The 18,373-nt window shown below is 40.7% G+C and overlaps 1 long non-coding RNA gene across 1 annotated transcript in view; it reads left to right on the forward strand.

Annotated features, from left to right (window-relative positions):
- The first annotated feature begins 15,172 nt into the window (after positions 1-15,172).
- The window catches only part of LOC127492676 (uncharacterized), a 51,747-nt gene continuing 48,546 nt past the window's right edge, over positions 15,173-18,373 (forward strand). Inside the window, exon 1 of the long non-coding RNA XR_016222324.1 lies at positions 15,173-15,300. This is a non-coding gene — a long non-coding RNA (uncharacterized LOC127492676). The remainder of the gene's footprint in view (positions 15,301-18,373) is intronic.

The raw sequence follows: 18,373 nt of genomic DNA on the forward strand, positions 1-18,373 counted from the left end.
AGACTCGAACTGGCGCCCATGTGGGATGCAGGTGCTGCAGGCGGAGAATTAACCTACTGCGCCACAGCGCCGGTGCTGGATAAGCATGTTTTAATTTTGTTTTCCATGAACTTTTTGAAGTACCCTCATATGTTGCTCTATACCTACATGTCATCTAGAGAGGCAGACAGTGTAACAGGCAGTCCGTCTGAGCTAGGACCACGTTCTCTCACTCTCATTCATCTCTTTAACAGTTATTGATTATTTTGTATATGCCAGACACAGAAGTGTGACTCTATCAAATCATTTAACTTCTTTGTATTTCTATTTCTTTTTGATATTATTGGGAAGATAAAATGAAATAATGTATGGCAGATGTTGAGTAATATGTGGTGTGATGGAGCCTCAACAAGTGTAGATTCTCTTTCTTCCTCTTCATTGACTTTTGCAGATTAATGTTTAAACATGTGTGGCGTGTAGAAGACTATGAAGTAAAAAATTTCTGGTTCTTACCCAGTATCCACCATTTATGACACTTTAGCAATTTTACACAACTTCTTTCACAACTAGCTTCTCTAATTAAAAATAAATAATAATAGCAATGGAGACTATGTACCTGTGAGAATTTAAAGAGGTCACATTGGCCGGCGCCGCGGCTCACTAGGCTAATCCTCCGCCTTGCGGCGCCGGTACACCAGGTTCTAGTCCCGGTTGGGGCGCCGGATTCTGTCCCAGTTGCCCCTCTTCCAGGCCAGCTCTCTGCTGTGGCCAGGGAGTGCAGTGGAGGATGGCCCAAGTGCTTGGGCCCTGCACCCCATGGGAGACCAGGATAAGCACCTGGCTCCTGCCATCGGATCAGCGTGGTGCGCCGGCCGCAGCGCGCCAGCCGCGGTGGCCATTGGAGGGTGAACCAACGGCAAAGGAAGACCTTTCTCTCTGTCTCGCTCTTTCACTGTCCACTCTGCCTGTCAAAAAAAAAAAAAAAAAAAAAAAAAGGTCACATAAAGGTCTGGCCACAGGGAGATAAGAGATATGATAGATAGCTCTTCTCTTCCCATGGTGGCTTATCCTTCCATGTAACACCATATCTTAAGCCTGGTGACTCTAATATGCCATATGATTAATTCAAGCCCTATAATGGTTGAAAGGAGTGAACCTTTTCTATCGTAAGACTTGGAGATGGGCGTTTCTCATACAGTTTTTAAAAAGCGGTGATGCTCCTTTATGTGATGTTTTCACAGTAGACTTAATATTTATTTTCTTGTTATTTTTCAAATTTCACTTATTTTCATTTTATTAGAGAGAGAGAGAGAGAAATAGAGAGAGAAAGAGAATCCCATCTGCTAGTTCATTCCCCCAAATGTCCGCAACAGCCAGGGCTCAGCCAGACTTACTTAAACCAGGCATGGGCACTCAATCTGGGTCTCCCATGTGGGAAGCATGGCTCCAACTACTTGAACCATCACTTGTGGCCTCCTAGGGTACACATTAGCAAGAAGCTGGAACTGGAAGTAGAGCCAGGATTGAATGGGTATCCTAAGTGGCATATTACTTGCTTCACTAAATGTTCACTCCTTAATATTACATCTTAAAATCACCATTTACAAGTGAATATTACTCTTTAGTGCTCAGTGTAGGAAAAAAGTTGAAATAGACTTTTACAAGATGAAAATTAAAATGTAGAAGTTCTACATGGGCAAGAAACATACCGAGTCAATAAACCAATGCAGAATTAGTGTTAAAAAGGAGGAGTTTGATTAAAATCTAGTATCAAATTTTTAATTCCATATATTTATATAGCAGATTTTGTGTAGTTAAGAGAAGGAAAGTGACAATAAAAATCCATTCAATTCTGTACCTTAGATGTGGCAAATAAAATAATCTGGATCAGCTTATCTACAGAGACAGAAGCACCTCTAATCTTCTTGTTTAACTTGATATTAATAATTTCTCAATAATAAATTTATCTTGAGATTAGGTTTTCAGGTATATGAAGTATCATAGTTATTTTATACTTGAATTTATTTGTCTATTACCATAAATCCCATAAAATATTTGAAGAGTTGTAAGGAAAAGAATTTATTTTAAGTTTATTAATACAGTGTTTTGCTCTTTGAATCTAAAGTGGATCACAGAAATACCTGCCAATATGAAGTCTACTTAAAGTCATTTAACTTGTTAGTTATAAGACAAATATGATAATGTGGTATGTGTAACCCAAGATAAATGTTTCGTAAGTTTCTAATCTTTGAAAAAAATACTTTATTGTTCGAACAAATAGGCCCAAATATGGCTTCATGATTTAAGAGCGATTAGGAATGTCATAAAGAAATAGTGTAACAAAGTCTTTGAAAATCTTCATCTCCATAAAAGCATTGGAAAAATTGTGAAAATTAACTATATCAGACCATGAAATTCATTAGTCTGTTGCATACTGGAAGGATCTGAAAAGGGTTACAAATCTTATAAAACTCCATTCTCATAGCATTGTCATTATTTGACCTGCATGATATTCCCTGGTAATCCTCCTTGCTAGGCTCATGTATCTTCATCTGACCTGCCTCAGTGCTCACCCACTGCAACAACCTCTCCTGTGGGCCATTGTCAGAAAACAAAACAAAAACAAACACTAAGCCCTCACCTATGTCTTGACCTTGAGGCCTACCCAAGCAGTTATTGAAGACTAAGAGAGAATTCTAAACTTCTAAGTATTAAAGGCATATCCCAACATGCACATAGAAGCCCTTGGGAAAGACTGGGAGACTAATTGGTTTCAAGTATTTCAGGAAATCTCTTTTTGATCACTGCTTGACTACTAAACATACCATGCAGAGATCTTAGTGGTACACATAAAAAAATGAAGAATTTACACTACTGGCTCAAGGAAGCACCAAAACACAGTAGAGAAAAATCAACAATATAGAGCAATAGCAACAAACCCAGTAATAGAACGAATTTGATTTCTATAGTTGTTAGGTAATGTCATTTAGAACGTCTCCCTTTCAACCTAAAAATAATGCGATGTGGAAAGAAAAAGGGAAATTTGGCCCAATTACAGGGGAAAAAGAAGTCAACAGAAACAGTCCTTTAGGAATCCCAGACATTGAACTCACTAGGCAAACACTTTACATCAGTTATTTGAAATATATTCAAGGAACTAAAGTCTAAAGAATGTCTAAAGAATGAAAGGAAATGAGTGGATAATTGGTGTAGTGGGTAAATTGCCAGTTGGGCTATCCACATCTCATATTAAGTTCCTGGGTTTGAGTCCCTGTTCTGATTCCAACTTCCTTCCACCTCCCTGTGAGGTAGTAGACGATGACTCCAGTAGTTGGTTCCTTGCTACCCATATGTGAGACCTAGACTGAGTTCCCAGCCCCTGGCTTCAGCCCTGATTTGTGGGCATTTGGGAAGTGAACCAACAGATGAGAGCTTTATCCCTATCCCTCAAAAAATGAGAATGACTGCTTCACCAAATAGAGAATATTGACAAAGAAATAGAAATGACAAAAAAGAACCAAAGGAAATATGAAGTTAAAAAATAGAATGGCAATTTAAAAATCATTATGGTGGCCCAACAGCATAGTCAAATGACAGAGAAAATACTCAACAAACTTGAAAATAGGTGAATTGGAATTAGCTATTCTGAGAAACAGAAAGAAAAATTAACAAGTAACATATCCTTAAAGACCTGAAGGATACAATAAAGACTAGAATATATGCATAATATGAATTCCCAAAGGAGAGGGAAGACTATAAGGGACAGAGAGAATAACTGAAATAATAATGGCCAAAAAGCTTAGCCAATCTGAAGAAAAATGTTAATCCAAGAAGCTCAATGAACTTCAAATAGAGTAAAATTCAAGAGATCCACAATTAGGCACATCATAATCAAACTATCAAAATCCAGAGACAACAAAAGGATTTTGAAAGCAGAAAGAAAAAAGAGCATTTGCAAGGAAATATCAATAAGATTAACAGGTGACTTCTCATTTGAAATGATGAAGGCCTGGAGAAGTATAATGGTGTGTTTGAAATGCTGAAAACAAATGACTTTCAACCAGGAAATTTATATGTAACAAACTATCCTTCATCATGAAGGAGAGGCTGTTTTCTTTCACTATTTCTATTCAGAATTATACTAGAGTTTCTAACCAAAACAAAAAAAATTGAACTCAAAATCAATTTTTAAAAACCCTAAATGTAAAAACAAAAACTTTAAAATTATTTAAAAACAGGTATGAATGTTTGTAACCTTGGGTTAGGCAATATTTTTTGGATATGTTTACAAATGCACAAGCAACCAAAAAAAAGAGGAGCAGCCGGGACTAGAAGTGGCACCCGTATGGGATGCAGGTACTTCAGGCCAGGGCGTTAACCCATTGTGCCACAGCGCTGGCCCCCAGGATATTTTTTTTTTAAGATTTATTTATTTTATTTGAAAGGCAGAGTTACAGAGAGGCAGAGGCAGAGAGAAAGAAAGAGAGAAAGAGAGAGAGAGAGATCTTCCATCCACTAGTTCACTCCCCAAATGGCTGAAAGGCCAGAGTGGAGCCGATGTGAAGCCAGGAGCCAGGAGTTTCCTCTAGGTCTCCCATGTAGGTGCAGGGACCCATGGACTTGGGACATCTTCCATTGATTTCCCATGCCATACAGAGCTGGATCAAAAATGGAGCAGCCAGGACGCGAACTGGTGCCCATATGGGAGGCTTACGCTACAGGCTGTGGCTTTACCAGCTATGCTACATCACCAGCCCCTAGGATAGTTATAATTTTAAAGATGGACAGCAAAACTGTTGACATGGATGTGGAGAAACTAGAAGTCTCATTAATTGCTGATGGTAAGTATAATGGCTTAACCGCGGTGGAGTACAGTTTAGAAATTCCTGAGACTTCTTAATGTATAGTTACTATATGATCCAGAAATTCAACTCCTAACCATATACCCAAGAAAAATTAATATACATATACACACAGATACTTGCTCATGAATATCCATGTCAGTTCATCTGTGATTGCTCCAGAGTAGAAACAGCTCAAAAGTTTATAAACTATTGGCTAAACATAATATGGATTACCATTATACTTGCACAATAGAATATTATTCAGCTACTAAAAGGCGTGAAGTACACTGCAGTGTGAATGAATCTCGAAAACATGCCAAGTGAAAGAAGCTGGACGTAAAAATTCACATATTGTATTTTTATATGAAATGTAAATTGATGAAAAGTGGATTCCTGAGTGCCTAGAGATGAGATGAGGTACATGAAAAGGTACAAAAGTGAGTTGAATGTAATTGTTAATTGGTAAAGGGCTTCTTTTTGTAGTGATGGAAGTGTTTTAAAATTGCTTGTGGTCATGGTTGTACAATTCTGTCAATATATTATAAACTGCTGAATAACACACTTTAAATGGATGAATGATAGTATCTGACTATGATATGCCATGAGAATTCTGCATCTGAGTTCCAGGGGCATAATATTCCATGCTCACCTGAAATCTCTTTTTGAATATCTCAGAAAATGTCTCAAAAGGTAGCACATCAAAGTTGGTCTCCTGATCTCTTGTTTCTCTGTGTGCTCTTTTAGAGTTCCCTATCCCGGTTATTTAAATCAGTTTCATTCAGTTGAGTCATGTGGAAATCCATGAGTCATGCTATTTATTTCCCCCCTTTTGACTAAGCCCTGCACATTTTAGTCCTCTAGTATTTGCTGCTTTAGCAGAATAGCTGAAACTGGATGATTTATATAAAGAATCGATGTATTTTGGCTCATGGTTTGGTGGGATGGGAAGTTCAAGAGCAGGATGCTAGCATTTGCTTGGTGTCTGATTCGGAGGGACCTTGTGCTGGTTTAACTCATGGTGGAAAATGGAAGGCCAAGTGGGCACATGAGAAAGAGACAAAACACAAGGAGCGCCTCACTTTATCAAAAGCTCCTCTCATTGTAACTACTTCAGTCCCAAGAACAAGAATTCATTCACTTCTAAGAATTAACCTAATCCCACAAGAAAGGCATTAATAACTTTTAATGATTTAATCACTTTTATAGGCATTACTACCTCTCACCACCATTACCTTGGGTCATTCAACATGAGTTTCAGAGAGGACAAATCGTATTCAAATCACACCACTAGGTCTCTCTTTTACCCACTTTTGTACCTTTTCATATACCACCATAGCTAATCTGGACTGTTTTAATAGTCACCTAACTAATTTTTTTCCATATGTATTCTCAGCCCTTTAATATTTGTTCTGCACATTGAATCAGGGGGAACTTTCAAAATTCTGATCTAATCGTGTTAACCTTAACTGAACCTATAGAGCTAAATTGTGTAAGATTCTGCATATTCTGGCCTATTTCTGCTTGCTCAAGCTTTTTTTTTTTTTTTAAGATTTATTTATTTATTTGAAAGTCAGAGTTAAGCTAGAGAGAGAAAGGAGAAAGGGAGAGATCTTCCATCCGCTGGTTCACTCCCCAGATGGCTGCAACAGCTGGAGCCTGCGGATCTGAAGCCAGGAGCTTCTTCTGGGTCTCCCACGTGGGTGCAGGGGCCCAAGGACAGGGCAATCTCCTACTGCTTTCCCAGGCCATATCAGAGAGCTGGATAGGAAGTGGAGCAGCCGGGATACAAACCGGCGCCCATATGGGATACTGGCACTGCAGATGGCGGCTTTACCCGCTACGCCTCAGTGCCAGCCCCTGCTTGCTCGGGCTTTTACACATGGGGCATAGAATTGAAATCCATTGGCTTAACCTATCAAACATGGTGGGGGTGGGGGGAGGGAATTAATACAAATTTTCCATTTGCATTAATATTTGTTCTAAACTATTTATCTATTGAAGCCTTCCATATACCTATTTATTGTTCCCTCGATGATACCTCCATCTTTCTATCCTTCTTGTAGTTCCTTCACATTGATTTAATTAATTTCTTTTCCTTCCTGGCTACCTGTACTCTGTTCTTTTCCCCTGTGAGAATCACCTCAAGGGTTCCCTAAGACAGTTTACAGAAAAATCCATCATTCAGAATGCACTTTTTCATTTGGTGAGATTAATGATGCTTTTGGAAGCACTGACTGCTTACCCCTCCACTGACTCTGTGAGTGCCACCGATTCACCCTCGCAGACACTGAGAGGAGCACCTGAGTGCCAGTCCTCACACAAAGTCTCACTGTACTCCTCCACCCACGTGACATCGCTGCAGATGTCTGGCTTCTGCATTTTCAATTTTTCCACGCCTCTGAGTACTGCTGTCTCCACTGGTGTGCTGGGAAATGTTTAATAACCTGCTGTCTTGGAGGAAAGAAGCCCTGATTTATAGTGTTTGCCTATTTCAGTGTATTTACACACTGGCCAAATTCAAACTACCTTTGGCTACTGAATGTGGAGTCAGGAAGGGATACACTGTGCAGAACATTCGTTGGTATTCCCCTGTTACAGAAACAAGGGCATTTCTAGAAGTTCATAGAGGATGGAATTAAAAGAAATTTATTTTGGTGCGAAAAGTTTTGAAATCCATGCCTATAAGGGCTTCAAAAATTCATGAAAATATGTATTATGAAAAACCTATGGGTAGAAGTTAAAAATTTTAATCCCATTTTTCCATGAATGCTTTGATGTACTCTTATAGTGAATAAACTAAGGAGCGTAAGTGGTAGTGAAATCACTAGGAAGAAATGAGTCTTGACTATCTATCTTTAAAGTAGTTTATTTGTAAGCATATGTAATTGGACTCTGAATAACACCTGTGTTTCGCAACTATCTTTTTTTTTTTTTTTTTTTTTTTTACATGCAGAGTGGACAGTGAGAGAGAGAGAGACAGAGAGAAAGGTCTTCCTTTGCCGTTGGTTCACCCTCCAATGGCCGCCACGGTCACCATGCTGCGGCCGGCGCACTGCGCTGATCCGATGGCAGGAGCCAGGCACTTATACTGGTCTCCCATGGGGTGCAGGGCCCAAGCACTTGGGCCATCCTCCACTGCACTCCCTGGCCACAGAAGAGAGCTGACCTGGAAGAGGGGCAACCGGGACAGAATCCGGCGCCCCGACCGGGACTAGAACCCGGTGTGCCAGTGCCGCAAGGCGGAGGATTAGCCTAGTGAGCCGCGGCGCCGGCCACAACTATCTTCTAACAGTGTTGCCCACCTCACTAGCAGCCAGCCAGTGACTAGAGGAGGTAAAGATGTAAGGGCTATTTTTTTGCATGTCAAAGAACAGAACTAAGAAGTTATGACAAACTGTTTAACTTGGGTGCCAACTCCTATCACTTGTTTGAAATTTAGACTGTGTTGAAAAGAATTGGAAACTTTGTTTTGCAGAGTCCTGTGGTATATACATAACGTTTACTAAGAGCTAAGAAGCAGGGCATATTAAATTTTATTCCACACATTTTGTCCCATTTATAAGCACACTTTCCCACTTAAGCAGTAAGAGTATAAAAGGAGAGGGAATGCATCCCATTCTCCTTTCACCTCTAGGAACTATTTGCTCGTGCTCCAAATATTGTGCTGTGGTCCTTCCAGGTAGCAGAGATACCTCCCTATCTCTACCTTTCAGTGTTTGGCACAGCATCCTTGAGCCTGCCCTCCACACCTCATTTTGGCTGTCTACCTTGGTAGAGGCCTGATGGTAGATATGGTGGTAGACTTGGGGTTGTCCCTAAAGTTCCTGGCTGATATTCTAGAGAGCTCTGGCATTTGATTCTATGCTCTTATCCTCTTGGAATCCTGCTCCATTGGTTCCCTTTTCCACCCTGAAGTATTTGCTCTGCCCTTTACTTTTGGTGGCTTAATTGGAGACCCTTTTATGCTATACAGAAATCAGCTTCTTACTCTTCTTTCAACTCAGTCTCTGTTAGGCTCCTTAGGCAATGGGCAGAGGCATTCTCTTAACTAACCTGAGGCCTAAGGAACCCTTCCCGGCCACCGGGGCCCTCTTGCTGCTTCTCCCTCCTTTCACAATTTCCTCCATCACCCCAGATATATGAGAGGGCCTAGCTGTTATTCACAGTCACAATTCCAATGAGATATGCTCATTGAGATTACCTACACAGTACCTAAGTTTTCAGTTGGTGATCAAATGTTAGTTCTGTCATATTCCATTCAACCTATATATTCTGTCCCTAAGAGGGTTAAAACTTGAGGGCAGAAAATCAATTATATTTTATGTAATTCTCTCCTCACTGCCACCTTTAGAAAATGTACCTTCTTATCACTAGAAAATGGTAACCAGAGATATTAGAAACCAAAGTAACCTTCTGTTGGCTTTTAAAGGTTAAGTAGGTTTGAGAGAAACTTACTGGCATTTTCATAACAGTTATCGTTCCAGTGAGTTTCTCTTATTATGCCAACCTTGGCTTAAAAAATAACTAGAAGTTGTCTTATAGTCATCACTTAGATGACAAACTGTCCTTCACCCTGAAACAGGCTGAAGTGCGGTTAACATGCTTGAACAGGAAGGGTTCTCTGACTTTCAGGAAGATGAAAAGCAAACAGACAGAAAGAACAGTTGGCTAAACTCTTGCTTCTTGATGAAGGGGAAGAGGTGTGCATTTTCACTGTTTAGATTTTGACTTTTAAAACATTGACTTGATCATACTTTTAGTGTATGAACACTGGTCCTTCGAAATGGAGCCTCCCCTGGCTAATGTTCACAGGAAGCAGACACTTTGAGAGCAGAGACAAGAAAAGGTGAGCAGGCAGCAGTTCTGAAAGGAAAAACACCAGAAAAATGATACTTTAAAAACGATTCCATAACATTACAGAAAGGAAAGGGTCTCTAAAACACGAACTTAGCACCAAAACAGTGAAGTTTTCTGGAATCTGCACAAAGAGTGGAGGGTGATTTGAATACTTATTTTAACAAGCTTGCTTTTAACTAAGATCTAAGTTCTTAGTCTTTGAATGCAAGGGGGGCGGGGAGTAGGAGATATAGTTTCCCAAAGAATCTGAGAACAAAGGTAAAGAGATGGAATGTGACTGCTTTACAAACATGGCATGCCGGAAGTGCCCTCAGCGGAGACATAATGCAAGTCACTTCTGCTTCTTACATGCCATTTACTTGAAGCATGTTTTATCTTAAACATATCCTTCTGTGTGCTGTTTTCATTATCCTCATTAGGAGATTATGAGAACACTTACTTAGTTTAAAATTCTTGCCTTTCATTCCCTCAAGACTCATCAAATGCCGGATTAATGTGGAAGGGTAAATAATATTGTACAAGAATTTTTTCTTTACTGATTCACGGGGAACATTACTTTTAAAAAATGTTCTTAGGAGAGAAAAGGTCTTTTCATAGTGCTAACGCTTCATATTTTAGAGGAAAATGTGCATTTGATTAAAATTCCATATGACAATCATAGTATATTATTTAAATACCAAGTGATTATTAAAATCACATTTAATTGTGGTCTAAAAAATATAACAGATATGTACCCATGAAACAGCTGTTAAACATCACCAAAATTTTCTTGATCAGCTTTTTTTTTTTTTTCTTAAACATTTCCCAGTTAGAATCAGCCTGGTTTTAAGGACTATTTCTGACACACAAGCACATATATCCTCTTAATGTTATGACAAGAAATTTTGTTGAATCAAATGACAATTTGATATAGGTTATTGATGATTCAAAAGTAATGGCAAAATAAACCTAGATTTTTTCATTCACTAGGATGTGCATATTGAACCAAATACTGTGGGCAGAATGTCAAGTGCAAACAGGAGATAACTCTGGACCTCCAAAGAATGTTAACACAGCTCCTTCAGCTGCACAGTTCAGTATGTTCCAAAGGGATTTGTGATGCCAAATCTGCTACTACATAACTATGGTGGTGTTTTGTCAAATGCATACATCACTTGGGAAGCATTCCTTGTCCAATCCTTATTTTCAAAGTAGCCAACTATATTAAACATTCTATAAGGAATTATTTCTTTTGGTGCAACAAAATGTATCTACACAATTCATTCAGGCTATCTGGTTCAGCGATTGTAATGAGGCATTAGTTACCACTAGGTATGTAGGCAAAATTGTAAAGAGGATAAAATTGAGTTACTTATTCTTTCTTCCTTTTATTTTTTTGATGCATTTCATTCACTCTGTACCTTTTCTATATGCCAGTTATCTTTCCTCCAAATTCTGGAAGTCTTCAAAGGCAAACCAATCCCAGCTACAGTAGTATGGCATTACATCATACTACAGTATTACACCATACTGTTCTTCCCCAAAAGTCTGCTAGTCTCCTTGCTCTTCTGAATATCCTCCCAACCAAATCTCCATTCATAAACATCTAGGCAAATGGGAAACTGTTTAGAATAATTCAGGCTAATAGACAAACTTGCAGGGAGTTGTCTGCAGTTACAAAGGGAGCCACACAAATGGATCTTTCCTTCCCCTGCGCTCTCTCCCTCTCCTTCCTCCTTGCCTTTCTCTGCCTCTGATTTTCTCTTGTTTTAGAAAAACAACCCAGGACTTCTGGGTAAGAATGTGATGTCAGCACAAGTGTCCAATTCCTCTCCTTCCAGATCCCCATTAAAATGACCGATAGATACAAAAATAAGAAAAAAACTGCGCCAGTGCTGACGCTTGGGAAGGCTGAAATGTGCACACCAAATCTCCAGGAGTTTCTGTTAGATGAGAATGAATTGAAAGAAAAGACAAACTCATGACTCACTCCAAATGGAAAGAGGAGCAGTGTGCAGACAGAGTGAGTGGCAGAGACTCAGGCAGGAGCCTGCTAATAGCCCTTAGGTTAAAGGAGCAAGGGCTGGACATGAGGTTAGACCATTGTGAGGTCAGGGGAACATCTGGATTCCTTCAATGTGTTTGAAAAGTGAGAGGTGCTCCTGGGTAGCAGGGCCTGGGGTGAGGGATGGGGGTGGCGTTCACCTACAGCTCAGCCTTGAAAAGGGGCAAGGACAGGAACCAGGACAAGGGATGTGGATTTGTACTTAATACCTCAAATGCATCTCAGCGTATTTCCTAAGGTTGCTTTCTTCGAAGGAGAATTCCCAGGCAAGGCTGTGGACATTTTTATGATTACTGATTAGAAAATTTCTCCGTAAAAAAATTGTATCAGTTTACTCCTCCACAAAGCAGCATAGTGCTGTACCCTTTCCAACAACCCTTCGCAATACTGAACATTAAAAATAGGTTAAAAATGACAACTCAGTAGTTGTTTAATTTGTATGTGAATATTAATAGAATTGAAATATTTTCTGTTTTAGTGTTTGTTGGATATTTGCATATATTTTGTTTTTGAAATAATTTTCTCCATTTTTTTTTCTTTTTGAGACCCATGTATTTTACACTGATTTGTGAGATCCTTACCTATGAGGGAAGGCAACACTTTTAAGAAATATATGATTCCAGTTCTTTTTTTTTTTAAGATTTATTTATTTGAAAGGCAGAGTTACAGGGGCAGAAAGAGTCAAGAGAGAGGTCTTCAATCCACTGGTTCATTCCCCAAATGGCGTAATGGTGGGAGCTGAGCCAATCTGAGGCCAGGAGCCAGGAGCTTCTTCCAGGTCTCCCATGTGGGTGCAGGGGCCCAAGGACTTGGACCATCTTCTACTGCTCTCCCAGGCCATAGCAGAGAGCTGGATTGGAAGTGGAGCAGCCAGCACTGGAACTAGTGCCCATATGGGATGCTGGCATTGCAGGCTGTGGCTTTACCCACTAAGTCACAGTGTCAACCCCGTGTTTCCAGTTCTTTATTTCCAGTTTCAAGGCATAAAAAGTCTGACTTGCAGGGAATGAACAATAGAAATGCACCAGGTAACCAAACCCAATAGTGCAAATGTACCGTTATAATTTGCTGTTCTTTCTTACCCTTTTCCTGGGTCTGACTGGCTTTGGAGATGCTCTGATTTCACACTCTTTTTGTTTTTGTTGTTGTTTAAAAACATTATTTTTGAATGAAGATCTAGGTATATGTACAGTGGCCATATTTCTTGAACTTCAAACTGGATCACTTTGTCTGATAACTGGGGAGAACAGGACACTTTTTTTCTAGGGAATATCTGAAAAGGGCAGAAGGATGCCTGTCACATAGACTTTCCTTACTTCTGCAATATTAGTCACAAATAATGTCATTTGTTTCATCCTTTGTTGTCACCATGGCGTGGCAAGGTGTCACACGATGGGTGCTTGACATGTAAGTGATTGATAGGTAAGTTTTAAGAGACTTGGGAGCACAAGTCTATGCAATGAGGAGAGCATGCTGGCAGTAAGAAACCAGAGGTGAACACTGCCTGTTTTATGGCTTCTCTTCAGGAGACTTAAGTGGCAGGGCAGGCAGAGCTAATTCCTTAAGCAAATATATTGTGCAGCATTCACAAGGCACATTCACAGTCACCTAGTGCGGGCTAACACTTCTCAGGATCCTGTTAATAGCCATACTCAGTATGGTTAGGCGACTCTCTCCCGGAGCCTGTGACTTTAAAATGCTTGACACTGGCTGAACAATGACTGTGACTGCTGCCTCCAGTGAGTGTCTCCGGGTCCTTAAGTTTGGTTTTTCTTACAGTAATTTGATAGTTTCTGTGATTTCATTCCAAGAAGTGAAAAAAAAAAATCTCTCTTGTGCGGATACCTGGGTATCTCATTCTTAACTTGTCCCTGCTGCAAATACTTCACAGATCATCCGCTGTGAGGTTGCCGAGAGGGGAAATTCATGCCTCGCAGGCATTTCTCTCATCCCATTTGAAGACCATAATGAAATGGGCTGGTTTCAGAGCTGTAGTGGCTTGCACTTCTCCACAATTGAATTCCACCCTCTAATGAGTTCCCCTAAATCTGCCATCAGATGACTTTATTGACTTCCAGATTATAATTAACCAACACTCACTTTTTGCAGTTATTTCGACTGTTTTTCCTCTATTTTGTGTTTGAATACCTAGACTCAACATAAGTCATTGACTGCCAGATATTCAATGGGAAGTCACCAACAAGGCACGGATGCTGTCTCTCTTTGTCGCCTCTGGAAGAAATATTACAGGGTGGTGGTCGGGATGCGGAGCAGCCTGGAGTATTTTCCAGAACGACTTGATGTTTTAAAAGGTAAATAGGAGGAAAGCAGCCCTTCAATGGGTAATTGACACTGTTTGTGACGTTTTTATTACTTTTCAATTAGGGAAGGTGATAGAACATTGCGTTAGCAGAAAGTCTTGGCTTCATTAGAAGCATATGTTGGTTAATGTTGTAGATGAACAAGGTTAAATCAGTTGCCACCTTTTCCTTTTTACTTGTTGGCAGATGGAGATAAAATCTGTGATAAATGAGCAATTAGACACAGAACTCATTGTTTTTTTCTAGAGAAACGTGTTCTCTTTTGCTTTCCTCATCACTTAATTTTGATTTCCAGACTGTCCAGTGCAGTGCCCGAGTGCGTGACTGCTCATTACATACATACTGCATTTTACCCATGTGTTCATACCACACAGCCTTGCATGCCTTTTGTAAAGTGTTCTTTGGACTAGAAAGCAGATAGATTTAAGTGCTTCACAATTAAGAGTCAGGACCTTGCACCTAGGGGACAGAAACGTGTCAATTAATTAGTGAGGCAGTCTTTATTGAGCACAGCTATGAGTCCCATTTTCCTGACGGGAGATTTGTGGCCCAGAGGAAATTAAGATCAGTTCAACAGGAGGGCTAATTGCACAGATGTCACTGGAAGGCAATTAGTATCCTCTAAACCCAGGTTTCTGCTCTCCAGCCTTTATTTCCTCATAATTATAGCATTGCTTTAGTAATAGCTGCCCCACCTTGTATTGTTGTGTATTCTGGGGCAATTTAACTTCTCTGACCCTCAGTTTCCTAATTTGCATGGTAAGAGATGATGATACAGATTGAGTGAGTGTTCTTTACTCAAAATGCTTGGGACCAGAAGTGTTGAGATACTCAGAAGTTTTAGAATATTTGCATTTATAAAATGAGATATCTCAGGGAGGAGACCCAAATGTAAACATGAAATTCATCTCATGTATACCTTATATACATAGCCCACAGATAATTTTTTAACATTGAATTTCTAACTTTGTTTATTCCTTTATTTGAAAGACACAGAGAAAGAGGGAGAGAGAGATATATAGAGATCTAGAGATCTAGAGATCTTCTATCTGCTGGTGCACTCCCCAAGTGCCTGCAGCAGCCAAGGCTAGGATCCTGGAACTCAATCCAGTTTCACATGTGAGTGATAGGGACCTAACTACTTGAATTAGCAGGAAGGCAGAGCTGGAGCTTGGAGTAAAACCCAGAACTCTGGTATGAGATGTGGGCTTTGAAAGCAGCATCTTAACCTCTGCACTGAAACCAACCCTTGAAGGTAATTCCGTACAATATTTTTAGTGTACTTGCATTTTGACTATGATCTGTTATATGAGGCAAGGTGTGAAAATTTTCATTTGTGATCAGGGCTCAAAATGTTTTGGGTTTTAGAACATTTTGGATTTTGAAATCTTGGATTAGTGATACTCAACTTTTGCCTTCTTTGCAAGGTTTTCATGAAGGTTAAATGAAGTTTTATTGGTCAAATGGTTAGTATGATGCTTGCTGGATCAGAGTAATTAGTTGAGGAATGCAAGTAAGAAACAATAATAGATAATCAGAATTTCATGCTTGCAGATGAGAAACTTACTGGGTCTGGGGTCGCAGAAGTTTGTTTGTGCCAATGGTGACCGAGCCTGAGAAACCCACCCCCCCTTCCTGTACACTAGCAGAGTTTGTGCATGGTGAACTTTCAAGGAGGACAGAGTCCTGAAGTGGAGAGCCGTCATCCCTGCATGATGTCTGTGTCAGCTGGAAAGACTGACCTGGCCCCTGGTGCTCAGGGGCCGGTTATCTCAGACTGCCTCTCTCTAGGTGGCTCCCATTCTCAATTTGAAGCACACCGAGCTGGGACTCATGTTCATGTTCAAAGGAGCCTGGTAACTGATTGCAAGCGTCTTTCACAGTTTGTGGCTCCTTCTGACCAGCAGCTGAGGGCCTCAGGGAGATGATGGGGGCATGTCCTTGTGGAAGTGAGTTGTGGCTGGGGTGAGCAGAGTGGATATTTCAGCTTATCTTAGATGAAGAGGGTTGTAGACTGCTGGGCCCGGCATCTGTCAGCTCCTTGGCATGGCCACGCCTGGCCTGGTTCAGTGACTGAGAAAAGACAGTGGGGGGTTTGAATGTTTGCCTGTACTGGTTCCTTGAATGGAAAAACTGCTCACAGTTATCACTTAAATGATTATTATTTAAGTTATCCCATGACTGGAATTTGGGGAGCTGGAGTCTAGGTTCCAGAGCCAGGTTCCTAGAATCACCTTGCCTCCACCTACAGCCCCTGGAGGCTGGAAGAGGTGAGCAGACATCTGCCTAGGCTTGCTGAGAAGAGTTGCCATGGGCACTGCAGAAAGAGGCAACTCTTTCGGAATTAGAAAAGAATGGTGCAGTGAGGGCTTATTATGTAGAGAAATTTTGTGGTCTCTCAAGACAGTGTCCTGTAGGCAGTTCTCCAACAGAACAAAATCGCAAGTACTAATGCTTTGTTGTTTAGATTATTTCCAAAACCTCTTTTGAAAAGTGGGTCTGCAGTTATAACCCAAAGACTTCCGGTTGCTCCATTTAGAGAAGTTTGGGGTATAGAGTTTACCAGAGCAACCTTGCTGCTTTATAGACTTGGTCAAGTTCCAGTCTCTCATTTGAGCATGAGATCTTGGGAGGGGTACTTCACCTTTCAGAACCTTAGTGCACAAAATAGGGAAAATGATCCTTATTCCAGGGCTTTGTTAAATGCATAGAAATAGGTACTTGTACTTGACACTGGGCAGATGAACAGAGTCAGTGCTCTCAGTGTAAGGCAGCTATTGATGATGTTATTATTAACACTTTGTTAACTGATACAGTTGGAATAAAAAAAGGAAATTGGTAGAGCTTTGTAGTACAACAGGACCAGCAGTATTCTGGGCTTCATGTAGCTTCGTCTCACCCTCACCCCATCCTGCCTGATGGGTATCATTGAGCATTTTGTGCAGGGAGAAATTAGGTGGCTAATGTATTCTGTTAACTGGGAGAGCAACAGAGTCAAGATTTAGGCCCAGGATCATCTATTGTGACAGCTCATGTTTTCACTAAGGGTGCAGTGTCTATCTACTTCAAGTCACATAGACCTTAAATGCTTCATGGGTGGCTTATGCCATTAGGACACCTTCTGTGGGCTGCACAACTTCTTTTTTGGTTTAACTCCCCACCTTTGCTCATGTTGTTTTCTTGTACGTATTATTTTCTAAGTGAATTGAGCCATGACTTTTCTGATCTTTAAGGCTGGGCAAATGGGCCTTCATGAACTTCCAAATCACTTGCTGTACACACCTCCATCATCACACCTAACCCTCTGGCTTGTAATAGCTTGTGGATCTGCCTGCTCCCTTGACTGTCATCCTGAGAGTGCTATTCCCTGTACTCCAGTACCTATCATAGGGCCTGACCACAATGAAGGTCAATAAATGCTCATTAAATTAAACTAAACTTAACTCATAGATGTAGTTTCCAAACTCATGTTCCTCTATTTCTTTATCTATAAAAAAGAAGTGGAAAAACCTACTCAGAATGATTTTATGATTTTTTTTATTTTAAAGATGTTTTAATTATTTGAAAGAGTTAGAGAGAGAGGTAGAGACACAGAGAGAGGTCTTCTATCCACTTGTTCACTCCATATGGCTTCGACAGTCAGAGCTGCACTGATCTGAAGCCAGGAGCCAGGAGCTTTTTCTAGGTCTCCCATATGGGTACAGGGGCCCAAGGACTTGGGCCATCTTCTACTGCTTTCCCAGGCCATAGCAGAGAGCGGGATAGGAAGTGGAGCACCCAGGACACGAACTGGCGGCCACATGGGGTGCCGGCGCTTCAGGCCAGGGTATTAACCCACTGTGCCACAGCGCCGGCCCCTTATGATTTTTTTTTAATTTGAAAGACAGAGTGACAGAGAGAGCAAGAGCGAGAGGAGGAGGAAGAGGAGAGAGAGAGAGACAGAGACAGGTAAATCTTCTGCCCACTGGTTCACTCCCCAAATGCCTGCAACAGTTGGGGGTGGGTCAGGTCAAAGCCAAAGCCCAGAACTGTGTCCTGGTCTCCCACGTGGATGGCAGGGACCCAAGAACCTGCTGCTTTCCCAGACATATAAGCAGAAAGCTGGATGGGAAACAAAGTGCCCTGGATATGAACCAGTGCTCACATGAATATATTCAATATTTGCTTATTAAAAGCTGTGTTCCTAAATGCATATAAAGAAACAGGACACATCAACTGAGTGTAGACTTAAATATATTTAATTAAAAGTTAATATCCAGGCCGGCGCCACGGCTCACTAGGCTAATCCTCCACCTGCGGCACTGGTAGTCCGGGTTCTAGTCCCGGTT

Source organism: Oryctolagus cuniculus, chromosome 16, assembly GCF_051225735.1.
Source record: "Oryctolagus cuniculus isolate XC-2025 breed Fujian yellow rabbit chromosome 16, ASM5122573v1, whole genome shotgun sequence".
NCBI lineage: Eukaryota > Metazoa > Chordata > Mammalia > Lagomorpha > Leporidae > Oryctolagus > Oryctolagus cuniculus.